The 16,960-nt window shown below is 39.3% G+C and overlaps 1 long non-coding RNA gene across 1 annotated transcript in view; it reads left to right on the top strand.

The window, feature by feature from the left end:
• Positions 1 to 6,878: 6,878 nt before the first annotated feature.
• LOC307176808 overlaps positions 6,879 to 16,960 on the top strand; it is a 57,141-nt gene continuing 47,059 nt past the window's right edge. Inside the window, exon 1 of the long non-coding RNA XR_013824897.1 lies at positions 6,879 to 6,961. This is a non-coding gene — a long non-coding RNA (uncharacterized lncRNA). The remainder of the gene's footprint in view (positions 6,962 to 16,960) is intronic.

The following is a 16,960-nucleotide window of genomic DNA, read 5'->3' as shown; positions in this document are numbered from 1 at the left end:
TACAGGCTCACTGAATGGATACAAAAACACATCAATATATATGCTGTCGACAAGACACCCACTTCAGACCTAGGGACACATACAGACTGAAAGTGAGGGGATGGAGAAAGATATTCTAGCAAATGGAAATCAAAAGAAAGCTGGAGTAGCAATACTCATATCAGATAAAATGAACTTTAAAATAAAGAATATTACAAGAGGGCTTCCCTGGTGGCGCAGTGGTTGGGAGTCCGCCTGCTGATGCAGGGGACATGGGTTCATGCCCCGGTCTGGGAAGATCCCACATGCCGCGGAGCGGCTGGACCCATGAGCCATGGCCGCTGGGCCTGCGCATCCAGAGCCTGTGCTCCGCAATGGGAGAGGCTACAACAGTGAGAGGCCCACATACCGCAAAAAAAAAAAAAAAAAAAAAAAAGAACATTACAAGAGACAAGGAAGAACACTACATAATGATCAAGAGATCAATCCAAGAAGAACATACAACAATTATAAATATATGTGCATCCAACATAAGAGCACCTCAATATATAGGGCAACCGCTAACAGCTATAAAGAGGAAATAGACAGTAACACAATAATAGTGGGGGACTTTAACACCTCACTTACACCAATGGACAGATCATCCAAACAGAAAATTAATAAGGAAACACAAGCTTTAAATGACACAATAGACCAGATAGATTTAATTGATATTTATAGGACATTCCATCTACAAAGAGCAGATTACACTTTCTTCTCAAGTGCACATAGAACATTCTCCAGGATAGATCGCATCTTGGATCACAAATCAAGCCTTGGTAAATTTAAGAAAATTGAAATCATATCAAGCATCTTTTCCAACCACAATGCTATGAGATTAGAAATTAATTAGAGGGAAAAAAACGTAAAAAACACGAACACATGGAGGCTAAACAATATGTTACTAAATAACCAAGAGATCACTGAAGAAATCAAAGAGGAAATCAAAAAATACCTAGAGACAAATTACACCAAAAACATGATGATCCAAAATCTATGGGATGCCGCAAAAGCAGTTCTAAGAGGGAAGTTTATAGCAATACAAGCCTACCTCAAGAAACAAGAAAAATCTCAAATAAGCAATCTAGCCTTACACCTAAAGGAACTAGAGAAAGAAGAACAAACAAAACCCAAAGTTAGTAGAAGGAAAGAAATCATAAAGATCAGAGCAGAAATAAATGAAATAGAAGCAAAGAAAACAATAGCAAAGATCAATAAAACTAAAAGCTGGTTCTTTGAGAAGATAAACAAAATTGATAAACCTTTAGCCAGATTCATCAAGAAAAAGAGGGAGAGGACTCAAATCAATAAAATTAGAAATGAAGAAGGAGAAGTTACATTGAACACTGCAGAAATGCAGAGCATCCTAAGAGACTACTACAAGCAACACTATGCCAATGAAATGGACAACCCGGAAGAAATGGACAAATTCTTAGAAAGGTATAACCTTCCAAGACTGAACCAGGAAGAAATGGAAAATATAAACATACCAATCACAAGTAATGAAATTGAAGTTGTGATTAAAAACCTTCCAACAAACAAAAGTCCAGGACCTGATGGCATCACAGGTGAATTCTATCAAACATTTAGAGAAGAGCTAACACCCATCCTTCTCAGACTCTTCCAAAACATTGCAGAGGAAGGAACCCTCCCAAATTCATTTTACGACGTCACCATCACCCTGACACCAAAACCAGACAAAGATAGTACAAAAAAAGAAAATTACAGACCAATATCACTGATGAATATAGATGTATAAATCCTCAACAAAATACCAGCAAACAGAATCCAACTACACATTAAAAGGATCATACACCATGATCAAGTGGGATTCATCCCAGGGATGCAAGGATTCTTCAATATATGCAAATCAATCAATTTGATACACCATATTAACAAATTGAAGAATAAAAACTATATGATCATCTCAATAGATGCAGAAAAAGGTTTGGACAAAATTCAACAACGATTTATGATAAAAACTCTCCAGAAAGTGGGCATAGAGTGATGCTACCTAAACATAATAAAGGCTATATACAACAAACCCACAGCAAACATCCTTCTCGATGGTGAAAAACTGAAAGCATTTCCTGTAAGATCAGGAACAAGACACGGACGTCCACTCTTGCCTCTGTTATTCAACATAGGTTTGGAAGTCCTAGCCATGGCAATCAGAGAAGAAAAAAAAAAAAAAGGAATACAAATTGGAAAAGAAGAAGTAAAGCTGTCACTGTTTGCAGATGACATGATACTATACATAGATAATCCTAAAGATGTCACCAGAAAACTACTAGAGCTAAATCAATCTGGTAAAGTTTCAGGATACAGAATTAATGCACAGAAATCTCTTGCATTCCAATACACTAACAATGAAAAATCAGAAAGGGAAATTAAAGAAACAATCCCATTCACCGTTGCAACTACAAGAATAAAATACCTAGGAATAAACCTACCTAAGGAGGTAAAAGACCTGTACTCAGAGAACTGTAAGACACTGATGAAAGAAATCAAAGATGACACAAACAGATGGAGAGATATACCATGTTCTTGGATTGGAAGAATCAATATTGTGAAAATGACTATACTACCCAAAGCAATCTACAGATTCAGTGCAATCCCTGTCAAATTACCAGCGGCATTTTATACAGAACCAGAACAAAAAATATTAAAATTTGTATGGAGACACAGAAGATATCAAATAGCCAAAGCAGTATTGAGGGAAAAAAACAGAGCTGAGGAATCAGACTCCCTGACTTCAGACTATACTACAAAGCTACAGTAATCAAGACAATATGGTACTGGCACAAAAGCAGAAATATAGATTAATGGAATAGGATAGAATGCTCAGAGATAAACCCACACACCTATGGTCAACTAATTTATGACAAAGGAGACAAGTGTACACAATGGAGAAAAGATAGTCTCTTCAGTAAGTGGTGCTGAGAAAACTGGACAGCTGCATGTAAAAGAATGAAATTAGAACACTCCCTAACACCATACACAAAAACTCAAAATGGATTACAGCCCTAAATGTAAGACCAGACACTATAAAACTCTTAGAGGGAAACATAGGAAGAACACTCTTTCACGTTAATCACAGCAAGATCTTTTTTGATCTACCTCCTAGAGTAGTGGAAATAAAAACAAAAATAAACAAATGGGACCTAGTGAAACTTAAAAAGCTTTTGCAAAGCAAAGGAAACTATTATCAATATGAAAAGACAACCTTCAGAATGGGGGAAAATATTTGCAAGTGAATCAACGGACAAAAGATTAATCTCCAAAATATATAAACAGCTCATGCAGGTCAATATTAAAAAAGCAAACAACACAATCAAAAAATGGGCAGAAGGACTTTCCTGGTGGCGCAGTGGTTAAGAATCCGCCTGCCAATGCAGGAGACACGGGTTCCAGCCCTCGTCCGGGAAGATCCCATATGCCGCGGAGCAACTAAGCCCGTGTGCCACAACTACTGAGCCTGCGTGCTGCAACTACTGAAGCCCGTGCGCCTAGAGCCCGTGCTATGCAACAAGAGAAGCAACCGCAATGAGAAGCCCACACACTGCAACGAAGAGTAGCCCCCGCTCGCCGCAACTAGAGAAAGCCCGTGCACAGCAATGAAGACCCAACACAGCCAAAAAATTAATTAATTAATAATAGATTTATTAAAAAAAACTGGGCAGAAGACCTAAATAGACATTTCTCCAGAGAAGACCTATAAATGGCCAAGAAGCACATGAAAAGCTGCTCAATACCTCTAATTATTAGAGAAATGCAAATCAAAACTCCAATGAGGTATCACCTCACACCAGTTGGAATGGGCATCATCAGAAAATCTACAAACAATAAATGCTGGAGAGGGTGTGGAGAAAAGGGAGCCCTCTTGCACTGTTGGTGGGAATGTAAATTGATACAGCCACTATGGAGAACTGTATGGAGGTTCCTTAAAAAACTAAAAATAGAACTACCATACGATGCAGCAATCCCACTAGTGGGCATATACCCAGAGAAAACCATAATTCAAAAAGACACATGCACCCCAATGTTCATTGCAGCACTATTTACAATAGCCAGGTCATGGAAGCAAGCTAAATGCCCATCGACAGATGACTGGATAAAGAAGAAGTGGTACATATATACAATGGAATATTACTCAGCCATAAAAAGGAACGAAATTGGGTCATTTGTAGAGACATGGATGGATCTAGAAACTGTCATACACAGTGAAGTAAGTCAGAAAGAGAAAAACAAATATCGTACACTAACGCATATATGCGGAACCTAGAAAAATGGTACAGATGAACTGGTTTGCAGGGCAGATATAGAGACACAGATGTAGAAAACAAACGTATGGACACAAAGGGGGAAAGTGGCAGGGGAGTGGTGGTGGTGGTGGGATGAATTGGGAAATCGGGATTGACATGTATACACCAATATGTATAAAATAGATCACTAATAAGAACCTGCTGTATGAAAAATAAATAAAATAAAATTCAAAAATTAAAAAAAAAAGAAAGTGAAAACAAACTTATGGTTACCAAAGGGGAAGCGAGGAAAGGGATAAATTAGGAGTTTGGGATTAACATATACACACTATTGTATATAAAATAAACAACAAGGACCTATTGTATAGCACAGGGAACTATACTCAGTATTTTTTAAATAACCTATAAGGGAAAAGAATCTGAAAAAGAATATATATATAACTGAATCACTGTGCTGTACACCTGAAACTAACACAACATTGTAAATCAACTATATTCCAAAAAAAAAAAGAAAATATATAAATAAATAAAAACAGAGTAAGCTGGTTGGGGAATGTAGACACTTTTAAGATGACTGTACATCCTGGAGTCGAGGCCACTGAATGAAGAAACAAATGATTATTTTAGACCAAAGAGAGTAGCTTTCATTTGGGGTTTTGTAGGAGTGAATTCTCCCACTCCCAAGCATGAGTCATTTCTTTGTGCAAAACGACCTGGGAGTTGCCATCTGAGCTCTCCATGGGAATGCGTTCCAGGGCAGAAGAAATGGACCTGCCCAAGTTCTTTGAAGCAGAAAGGAGTGCACTTTATGACCATGGGAAAGAGGGAGGGAGGGAGGGAGGGAGTAGGGAGGAAGGATAGGTAGAACATGAAGGGGGAGCAGCAGGTTTCAGGGATGCTTTTTGTCATTTAGTGATGTTTTTGCATCACAATAACAGCTTTACTCAGATTGCAATACCCGTTTTTTTTTGAAGCCATTTTTAAAACTTGAAATATAGTTAACTTACAATGTTGTGTTAGCTTCAGGTGTACAGTAAAGTGACTCAGATATATGTATATATGTATATAAATACATATATAAAAGTATATATTCTTTTTCAGATTCTTTTCTATTATAGGTTATTACAAGACACTGAATATAGTTCCCTGTGTTACACAGTAGGTCCTTGTTTTTTATCTCTTTTACACATAGTATTGTGTATCTATTAGTCCCAAACTCCTAACTTATCTTCCCCAGCGTCGCCACCACCCTGGCTGCCACTGTCTCCTCTGGTAGCCATAAGTTTGTCTTCTATGTCTGTGAATCTATTTCTGTTTTGTAAATAAGTTCATTTATATCATGTTTTTAGATTCCACATATAAGTGATGTCGTATGATTTGTCTTTCTCTCTCTGACCTGCTTCACTGAATATGATAATCTCTAGGTCCATTTATGTTGCTTCAAATGACATTATTTCATCCTCTTTAATATTACTCTTTAAGTAATATTCCATTGTATATATACACCACGTCTTCTTTATCCATTCATCTGTCGATGGACATTTAGGTTGCTTCCATGTCTTGGCTATGTAAATAGTGCTGCAATACACACACACACACACACACACACACACACACACACACACATGTTCTTATTATACAATCTTTCATGTATTTCAAAGAATAAGCTAAAAGGCCATCATCTCTGAAAAAAGCAAGCAGAGGCAAAAACTGGTGTGCAGGGGTAGAGAATAGAAAATGAAGAGAAAAACATCAAACTTCTAAGCAGCAGTCCACACAGCAGATCTAGGGAAGTCACTGAAATGAATGACACTTCCTTCTTTTATTTATCTCTTCATAATTCAGTTATCCATTCACTCACTTTAATAAACATTTATCTATTATCTATTCTATGCCAAGGGATCTGACAATTTCCAGTAAGACGAAGAAGGTTGAAATCCTTCCGGTAGGGGAGAAATACACCCAAATAAATAACTATAATGTAATATGGTAAATATAACAGGGGAAGGAACAAAATGTTTTGAAAACAGAAGACAGAATTAATCATTTCATCTGTAGACTAGATGAAAGCTTTCCAGAGCTGATGCCAGAGGGCATAGAAGGGTAATTAGGAGCTTTCCAGCCCTAGAAAAGGGGATAGTATAGGGTTAAAAGTGTCCATGTGCCAGATAGCCGGGGTTGGAAACTAAGCCCTGCTTCCTACTAGTACTGTGACCTTGTGGAATCTACTTAATTTTTCTGTCTCCGTGTTTCCATTTGTGAGAAAAGGAGATAATTCTAGTAGGTACTCCAGAGGGTTATTGTCTAAATTAAGAAAGACAGTAAGTCAAGGACTGAGCACAGTGTTTGATAAACAACATACAATAATATCATTAAAAAGGAACTCCAGGTACAGAACTTGGCTCATTGAAAAGCAAGTGCATGGAAGCTCATGATGTATTTGAGAGCCCCTGGAACTTAAGGGCATGGGGTGCTCAGGTAGAAGCAGGGGCTGGAGCTCTCTAATTCCCCCACCCCACCCCTACCCGCCCCTCCCCTCAGATGGGATATTCTGAGTCTTAGCTTTCCCCTGGGTCACAGTGTGTATTTACATCTAGATGTGCTGCTGTCAGATGCTTGGAGCAATGATGATCTGGTCCAGCACCGCCCTCAGCATCCTAAGGATCCTGGGTGAGGAGGTGAGTGAGGCAGAGGAAGCAGAGTACTTGCAACGGCAAGTTAGAGATGTGAGGAAAGAGCCACAGGTGAGGTATCCTGGAGGTCAAGATGGGCCAAGCAGAGCTTCGTTGTATGAATAAATATCAAAAAATGTATCTTTTATAAGACCCAGCTTGAAACTACAAACTTTGCATCTCTTGAGTACTACTTGGGATGAGAAAAAAGTAAGAGATTATTCACTTTTCTAGAAAGGCTATGCTTCAGAAACCAGCAGTCAAATCTCAGCTCCTCCTTCTAACAATGGGCTACCTTGTTACTTAATTTTAGGGCCCAAGTTTCCTCCTGAGTGAGATCAGGGTGACAAGAGCCATCCCACAGGACTGAGTGTTAAAGGAGGTCACTGGTGAGAACTAACACAGAGCCCAGAACACAGTCGGCACAGAGCACACATGTGTTTCCTTCCTTCCACGTTTCTCCATGACCTCCAACTACCTTTGACATAATACAGAATTTAAAGTTTACATCAATCTCCCACCTCAGTCTGAAGTACTCACTGACTCGAAAACATACGGTAAAGGCCATAGTATTGAGGATTTGCAAGATCCCATCTGTGGCACTGGGAGATGTATTAGGGAGGTCAGGGCAGAATTCGGGTCTCCTGAGGACTCTGGTGTCCCTATGACCAGATGTCCCCATGATACGGAGCTTCCAGGATGTGCTGATATCTTGGTTTGTGTAGTCATTTGTTGACTAGGGATGTTCAGATTTTTTAAACTCTCTTATTCTTATATTTGAGTTATAAAATATTAACAATACTGTGAGAACTACCAGTAAATGAGTATTTAATATGTTCTACATGTTACACTAAGCTCCTTACTCAAGTCATATTGCTTAGTCTTTGCAAAAAAATCACGAGATTAGTAATACCTTCCACCATCCACATTTACACAGGCGAAAGCTTAGATTTTGAGAGAGTGTCAAGTCAGTATTTCAAGGTCACACAGCTAAAAGGTGGCAGGAGAAAGAAGGAAGACCAGGCTCTCTGACTCCCAGACGGGGGCTCTTGTCTCTCCCTGTCTGCCTGTCCTAACACAAGATTCGGGAAGCATACAGTGCTCTGAGAAACTGCATGGATAAAACTAGATCCCTAATTTATTCCCATAATTTGGTTCCAGTGGCCTCCTTCATGGGTGAGCATGATTCTTCTATTACATGGTGGAGGCCATGACAGCGAGTTTCTCCAGCTTTTCATTTCCAAGTTGCTGCCGTTGATTTGCCGTTATGAGAGAGCTCCTTAATTTTCTAGGATGTTGTTTTTCCTATTTTCTCTAGCTTATGATACTCAGGGAAAGGACACTTAAGAGTCTCCCAAATTAGATTTGATATCTATCTACTCCGCAGAGTTTATGTGAAACTTAAATGAGCTTATGCGCGTAAGGTACCGTTTCAGTGTTAAGACATCACACAAATGGAAAAATAATATGATGTTGATTACAGAGAGTACATCGTATGTCAGCACTTCTTATGTTCCCCAAAGTAAATCAATAAGATAGTAATAATGATAGCTAACAGTTGTTGAGAGCTAACAAGGTACGCTATGGGCTAGGCTAAGCGCTTGACGTGGATTATTTCTAATATTTTCCAAACAGCCGTGTGAGATGAGTAGGATAAAAATCTCCATGTCACAGACGGAGAAACTGGGCTCTGAGGGCTTAGAAAATTGCCATGATCAGCTGGATGGGAACACTGGAGGTATGACACAGGATGGCTTTTTAGCCTCTATCCATCTATTCGTTCTACACCTGGTTTGTCAGGTGGTTTGTTTTGCTTAATAAACAGAAACCGAACTTTGCAAGTCAGATTTTTAGGATTGCATTTTCTAATGTGATATTCCATGTTTCCAGCTTCATTCTAGGAGGATAAGTTTTTTAGATTAGTTCACATATACATTTGTTCTAAGCCCTGGTGGACTTCTCTTCCTTTCTTCTTGTGAGCAGACATCCCTCAACCCAGCCCAGTGTGTTAGGGGCACAAACGTATGATTGGCAATAGTTGCTAACATCTCCTGACAGAGCGAGAGCTCTCAGACAGGTACTGTCCTGGAGTGGAATGTATGTCTGAAATATATCACTCTGAATGAGAAAGAAAAGTAACCGTTTGCTGAAATCTAGCTGCTCTCAACTCAGATCTGGACAGATTAAATGCAGTTAATACCATGTTCTTTGGACAACCATAGTCTTTGTATCAGAAATCTGCAGGAATATGATCCAGTGACTACTCTTTTGTGGCAGTTTTTGGTGGGCAAAGTCATATTTTATATGTAAATGTATACTCTGTTTTTGATATTTAATGGTAATGATTTCTTCATGTTTTAAACAGTCATCTTACAGCATGTTTAAAAACTACAAAGTAATATACATTTAAAAAATCTCTAGTGTCAGAAGGTGTGTTTCTGACCCATTCAAAGCTTTATAGCTAAGATTTGGGGACTTATGTCTAGAGATACAGTGAAAGCCAATTGTTGCATCCCAAGCTTCTGAAGCAGATGTTCTCTGGGCAAACTCATCAGAAGAGTACAGCTCCTGTGTCTTCTAGGCTTAAAATCCTTTGTAAATGCACTGTTAGCTACAAACCATCAGAGAGATTTTTCCCTGAAGGTAAAAGCCTGGTCCTTCACTTTACCAGTGAGGAAGAAAACACAGTGTCTGCACATGGACAATTTTTATAAAGAAGTCTATCTCAGATTATACTTCATGTTCAATTGTTGCTACACAAGCCAAAGAAGATCTACATTATCTTTTAAATCTCAACCTAACACTAATCGGCCTTCTGGAAATGTCCAGAGAGAAGGTCCTGGAAGGGTGCCCATATGCATGAGCATGTAGTGGAGGAGAGGGCTTTGTGGAAAGTGGCTGGCACAGATGTTAAAACAATATGTAAGGGCTTCCCTGGTGGCGCAGTGGTTGAGAGTCCGCCTGCCGATGCAGGGGACGCGGGTTCATGCCCCGGTCCGGGAAGATCCCACGTGCCGCGGAGCGGCTGGGCCCGTGAGCCATGGCCGCTGAGCCTGTGCGCCCGGATCCTGTGCCCCGCAATGGGAGAGGCCGCAACAGTGAGAGGCCCGCGTACTGCAAAAAAACCAAAAAACAATATGTAATATTATAGGTTCAGGACTGATGATGTCTGATGTCTAGGCATCTTCCACCAAAATTTCCAAGGTATCTCACAATTCCAATTGTCATGATGTCTTGGTGTTTAAAATGGCACCAAACTAAATTTTTCATCTTAGCAGTTCTTAGCTGTGATTTACATTTTGCATGAATCTACATTTTAGTCTTAAACCAGAAATTACCGGACTTTCGGAAGGAGGGGTATTTATGCTTAATAATGACGTTAATGAGTTACCTATGTAACTGTGAGAGCCCCAGGTGTCAGCCTGTTCCATCCCACTGACCCATCACAGGTCTTAGGCACTTTCATGCTCAGATATCAGTCCTACTTGAAACCAGAGATTGCAGCACAAGTGCGAGGAGGTGGGCTTAGGACAATGAACTGTTGTCCGTTAAGGACCTACTCTACATCAGGCATTATGCTGCACAGCACACTACCTCGATGAGTTCCCAGCAATTTGGATACCATCTGCTACATTATAAGAAGAAGCAATTGACTGAGAGAAGCAAGGTAATACACGAAGGAAACAGTGACTAGAAAGTAGCAGAGCTGGGGGGCAATTTTCTGTTAGCCTGAGCGTCCATGTGATGCCTTCTGCTTCTCTACCTTTATTCTTCTGCTGGTGTTCCTATTATCCAAGCCCTCCTCACTACGTGTTTAGATACTGCTTAGGAATCTCTCATCCCGTTTCTCCCAGAACTCTTGTTCTCCAGTGTCTGACTCTGCTTCCTGACCCTCCATTTATTGGTTGAGCCTCTGTCATGACTCGTTTCCTGGGCCTGGCCCTGCCTCTCCAGTCCTGGGGTGCCCACCCAACCTCCCCTGGACTTACTCAAATTCCTGTGATGCTGTGTCTGGCCTGCCGTGCGAAGGCTTGGCCCACCTAGTTTGAGATCGAATGGTATTCTACTAAGAACTTGTGTGCATGTGTGTCTGAAGGAGAAAGAGGAAGAAGAGTAAACATCACACAAGGACAGACTCTTTCTGAGCAAACTTTCCTGAGAACCTGAACATGGCCTCAATGGGCCTCCTGGGCATCCACGTGAACCTTGGGGTCTAATGCACACCCTTTGGGGCACACATATCTGATGGTCTCCTGCCCAAGTATTGTGGTTGCTCTCATGAACCAGATTGGGCCAACATTGCCTTCGGGGCTGGACAAGGCTGAACCTGCAGGTAGAAGGCAAGTCTTGCTGGCAATGGGAAGAGATGAGGCTGACAGAGCCTGGCCTAATGCTCAGGCCTCCAAACACGTCCCAGACCTGGACGCCTCCCAGCCTTCATTCTTCAACTGCTGCTCAAATCTCAGCAGGATAGGATAACCAAGAGCTCATCAGTTCTGTTAACCCTTCACTTTTGCTCCAATTACTGGCAATATTTATCAAATGATATGTCTGGATTAAGTTAGAATTTAAGAAGAATCTTCTATTGCTTTTTCCACGCTGATGTGTACTGGAGCATTTTGAACTGCTACAGGCATTCTTCAGCCATTAGTGCTAACAGTTGCTGTGTAATAGTTCTTGAAACTATTGCTTGAGGAGTGCTCCTTGGAATGATCTTATTCATAATGATGAAGGCCATAAATTCTGAGGAATGTGAGACAATCAAATTCCTCACCTGTCTGTGACTATGGAAACTAACTGCTATGTTCAGGTAGGGCCTGGAGTTCAAAGAAAATCAGCCCTGCAGCTTTTGTTGTTTTATTTGCATGACTTAATGCTGAACCAACCCCCTGTGCTTAGTGAGGTTCAAAATAAGGTCTAAATAATCATTTCCGTCTCAGGCTTCCTGCTTTCCCAGTGACACCCTGTTTATTCCAGTTTGGGTCAATACCAGAAGCAGAGTTGTCATAAAGCCTGAGGGAAGGTTTCTGGTTCTTAGGGATCAGAGAAGGTCATAGGGATGGGAGGGGATTGCAGAAGGGATTGTGATACAAGTCAATTTTCCGGAAAGATAAAGAGACTGATGAACAAAGGAGACCGAAGGAAAAAGAGACACAGAGAGAAGAAAACCCAGATTTATGCAATTTCTCGAGCCATCCTATGCTCATGCACGAACTTACTATCTCCCTGGAGCTTCATGTGTCTGGTACAAACACTGAATGTCAAGGGCATGCTCCTGCTTTCTCCTATTCGTCCTCCTCTAATCTCCAAATCAATTCCTCATTGCTTTATATTCAGGAACCATGGAAAATATATTCTCTCCCTGTGGTTCAAAATTCCTTAAGACTTAACCTATGCCGTTTATGTATAATAGCAATTATTCAGAAAAGTAATATTCTGTGTCAACACAAAAGGAAGGAAAATAAGTTAATTTCCTTAAATAATAAATATAAAATGCTTCAGGACATCCGTCAACCTTCCCTTTCTTCTCAGGCCATGTTAGATCCTGTTAACACTGGCAAATTACCTAAGGCCCTAAGTGAAATGAACGGATCTTTAGCTATATTTTTGCAAAATCTGTTATAGTTTTTAGACATTATATTTTGAAACCCTAGGGTCAGATACTGATAGTTTATAATGCAGCTATGCATAGTTTTGATGGCATTCTCCAAAGGTTTCCATTTTCACTGGAACAAAAGTCATTCTGAATTGTGGGGAGAAACTTACATTTAAATCCAATCCAACTGAATCATTTCACATGATTCTGCTGTTGAAAGCTGTGCTAAAAAGCCCATGATTCCATACAGCGGAAGTTTATTTAGCACATATTATGATAAGTCATTCATTGCAGTAGCCAATTCTGCAGGAATAGGAAAATGCTGAAGATGTAGTGTGGACCTCAGAGTCCAGAGTTCATCAAAGAACATGGTGAGGAAGGAGTTAATTATAGATCAAGGCAGGCATGACCAGGTACCCAAGGAAGGCTTCAAGTTCAGAGGAGGAAGCATCTTTGTGTCTCACCAACTGCAATCCACAGACTTTCTAATGTTGTCACTGTGTAGCTCATGTTTACTGAACACATGCCTGGACCAGGCTCTTTCCTGAATATCGTCTCATTTAGTCTCTATGCAATTTCTTTCCATTTCTATTCTCATCTCACAGATGAGAAAACTGAGGCTCAGAAAGGTTTCCTGACTTCCTGAAAGGTGGCCAGTGTAGCAACCAGCTGGTCCAGACCTCTGCCACCTGCCCTTAGAGGTGGTCATGTGACAAGATGACCTGGGTGATAAGCATTTGAAAAGTTACATATTTATCCTCTGGTTTTCATCATGTCTTTAAGCTGATTATATTTTTTGAATGGTATCTAGTTGCTCCAAATAACTTACCCAAAGAGATATTCAGTCAATGATTTGTTATAGTAACTCCACCGTATTTATCTGCGTCAGTAAAGGTCCTTTGAATGTCTAATCATCACATTTATTTCACTGTTTTCCTTTGCTGATTTTCATTTTTTGATTAATAAAGAATTTTGAGAATTTAGGTAGTTTTTCAATAACAATACAAACCAAAGAAATAGTATTATAATACTTATTTAGATAATTTAAATGTTATTCAAATCTCTACTAATTGAAATGTTATAAAAATATCTGGACAACTTAAATTTTATTAAAAATAAATAATCGAAAACATATTTCTATATACACTAAAGTCTCTGTATTTTTTTTTTACAAGTGAAGTCAGTGTTATCTGTGCACTGTTTTCTCAAACAGTCTGGAAAGTCTAGGGTATCTGAATCAGAAGATCAGGTACTAGTTTGAGCTCTGGTCCTGACTTACCTGAGGTTGATGTCAAAAACTTGGTCTCTGTATACGGGTGCTGAATTGAATCTCAGAGACAGAGTTTTGGGAGAAGTAGAAAAGAGTAGCTTTATTGCTTTCCCAGGTAAAAGGGGCCACAGTTGGCTCCTGCCCTCAAAAACTGTGTGTCCCAACCAGGGAGGATTTGGTGAGGAGTTTTTTATAAAGAGCTTAAAGATATTGTTATGTGTATCCCTTGACCCAGGACCCTGCCCCAAGGCTGCACTATTGTTTCTTAGCTGCTCCTCCCTTGTCTCTTCATCCCTTCCCTTCTCTGATTAGCAACTGTTCGAATCTGCCCTTTGGGACTCAGACAAAGTCATGGAGGCTTGAATCTGCTCCCTACAGGAAACAGGAGACAGAAAGGCTTCCGTGCCCAGGAGCACCACAGGGTCCTGCTCAGTTTCAAGGTCACTACACACATTTTGCTAATCCTGATGGAAGCACATGTGAGACTCATCCTGAGTATTGTGATGAAGGGAAGATAAGATGATGTGTAAGAAAGGGCTTGAGGACAGCCGAACTCTTTCTAAATATCAATGTCCATAATCCACCTTGCTGAACAGCCATCTCTTATGTGCTATCATTCTGTTCCCTCTTCCATCACAGCCACTGGGTGCCTGATGGATGCCTGTCAGACCTCCTGACCATGCTGATTGTCCTGGACGTCTAATGAACCAGATACTTGTGTCTGCCAGTCCTTTTGTGCACATTGTATTCAGCATCTGGATTGCTGGTACTGTGCCAATCGTAATGAAGTTGTCTTGTTGTTTTCTAAATACGTTTGGACACCTAAGGGCATCATGACTGAGCTGGGGTGTACGATAATGATAAAATGTGGCACGGGCTCCACGGGCTGTAGCTTGAGTCAGTTTGACGTGACCTGATGAGATTTCTTGACGTATAATCTCTTCCTTTTAGAAAAGAGCCTTTTGGCATTGACTCAAGAATTATACATCCACGAAACACCATTAATTTGTATGGCATGACTCACGTTGAATGAAAACAACTTTGTATTCAAGAATCATGCATTCCCAGTTGATTAATTGCCCTGGTAAATGTTGGGGTGGATTATTGGTTAGTCACACACTTTTTTTGTTCCCAGGATGAAGGCAGGTGTGCTACTCTGGTTCACTGTATAATTTTTCATGCCTGAATCTGCCTAGTCTGCTTCTGCCATTTTCATACACTCTTCATTAAGCTCTGTCTAAACACTTAACTGTCTAAGTGTGTTATTATAAAGCAAGACTATCCACAAATATTTCAAAACTGATTTAGTTAGTGTCTCTGCATATCATTGCTTGAAAAAACCACAATCCAATTCCCTTTAGTTTACAAAAATGGAAGGGGAGACACTGAGAGACTAAGAAAGTCACCCAAGGTCAGAGCCTGTGGTATCCAATGAAATTGGTCCCTTAGTGAGGGAAGATTGGGGCATTGGAGACCAAAAGAAAATAACAGATTTATGTCTCTTACCGACATATAATAAACCCAAATTTATAGGAAGAAAAGTTCCAATTCTTGAAGAAAGCTGTTTTTGTTATATTTTGTTGAACAATTAATATAAATAAAAATGGAAACCTTAAAATATTATTTGAATTCATGTCCAAAATGATTTTAAAACTTAACTCAAGATTTTAGAATTCATTCCAAAAATCCCTTCTGTTTCTCTTTAAAAATAATTAGTATGTTAAAATTACTTAAAAGTGTTTAAGACCACCTTTAGTAATAAAATAATTTATCATTATTCCATTTTGAACAGGTAATTCTGCTTTACAGACATTGCTAAAAGTGTCATAAAATAGAGGACCGAAGCAAAAGGAGGAATCAATTATAGAGTTTATCAGGAGAAAAATAGCAGATTTGGATCATTTAATTTTTAATATATATTCATATATTTATCCCTACAGAAAGATATTTTTGGTACCAATTATTCTGAGCTATGGTATCTCCAATTATTTCAAAGAAAAGGCATCATCAAAATAATTCATTAGCACAGGGAACTCTACCTAATGCACTGTGATAACCTAAATAGGAGGAAAGTCTGATATCTCTATGTGTATGATTCATTTTGTTGTGCAGTGGAGGCTAACACAAAATTGTAAAGTAACCATACTCCAATGAAAATTAAAAATAAATAAATAAATAAAATTAAAATATTACAATGCAAAAAAATTATTAAATGAAATTCATTTTAATTCTATATTAACCCTAAAATATACATAGTACATAGCACATGACCCTCCGAGTTGATGGAGGGAATGGCTAGCAGTGGCATAACCTCCAAACCAGCATAGCCCAGAGAGACTCTGAGTTCCAAATAGTCTAGAAGTTATTTCTTATTCTATAAAAAAGTTGTTTTTAAAATACATTTTGAAAATACCTGATCGATGCCAAAAACATCAATCAAAATGCCAAGTGATCAGCTTTCAAGCAATCCACGTTAATTTTTCTTTTTTTGGTTGTTTGTTTTTTTAATATTGAGCTGCATGAGCTGTTCATATATTTTGGAGATTAATCCTTTGTCTGTTGATTCACTTACAAATATTTTCTCCCATTCTGAGGGTTCTTATCGTCTTGTTTATAGTTTCCTTTGCTGTGCAAAAGTTTTTTAGTTTCATTTAGGTCTCATTTGTTTATTTTGTTTTTATTTTCATTACTCTAGGAGGTGCGTCAAAAAAGATCTTGCTGTGATTTCTGTCAAAGAGTGTTCTTCCTATGTTTTCCTCTAAGAGTTTGATAGTGTCTGGTCTTATGTTTAGGTCTTTAATCCATTTTGAGTTTATTTTTGTATATGGTATTAGGGAGTGTTCTAATTTCATTCTTTTATATGTAGCTGTCCAGTTTTCCCAGAACCACTTATTGAAGAGGCTGTCTTTTCTCCATTGTATATTCTTGCCTCCTTTGTTGTAGATTAGTTGACCATGGGTGAGTGGGTTTACCTCTGGGCTTTCTATCCTGTTCCATTGATCTATATTTCTGTTTTTGTGCCAGTACCATACTGTCTTGATTACTGTAGCTTTGTAGTGTAGCCTGAAGCTAGGGACTCTGATTCCTCCAGCTCCGTTTATTTTCCCTCAAGATTGCTTTGGCTATTCGGGGTCTTTTG

The sequence above is a fragment of the Stenella coeruleoalba genome (assembly GCF_951394435.1).
Source record: "Stenella coeruleoalba genome assembly, chromosome: 18".
In the NCBI taxonomy this organism is placed as follows: Eukaryota; Metazoa; Chordata; class Mammalia; order Artiodactyla; family Delphinidae; genus Stenella; species Stenella coeruleoalba.
Note: the sequence above shows the minus strand (reverse complement) of the source record. Positions and strands in the feature narration are given on the sequence as shown.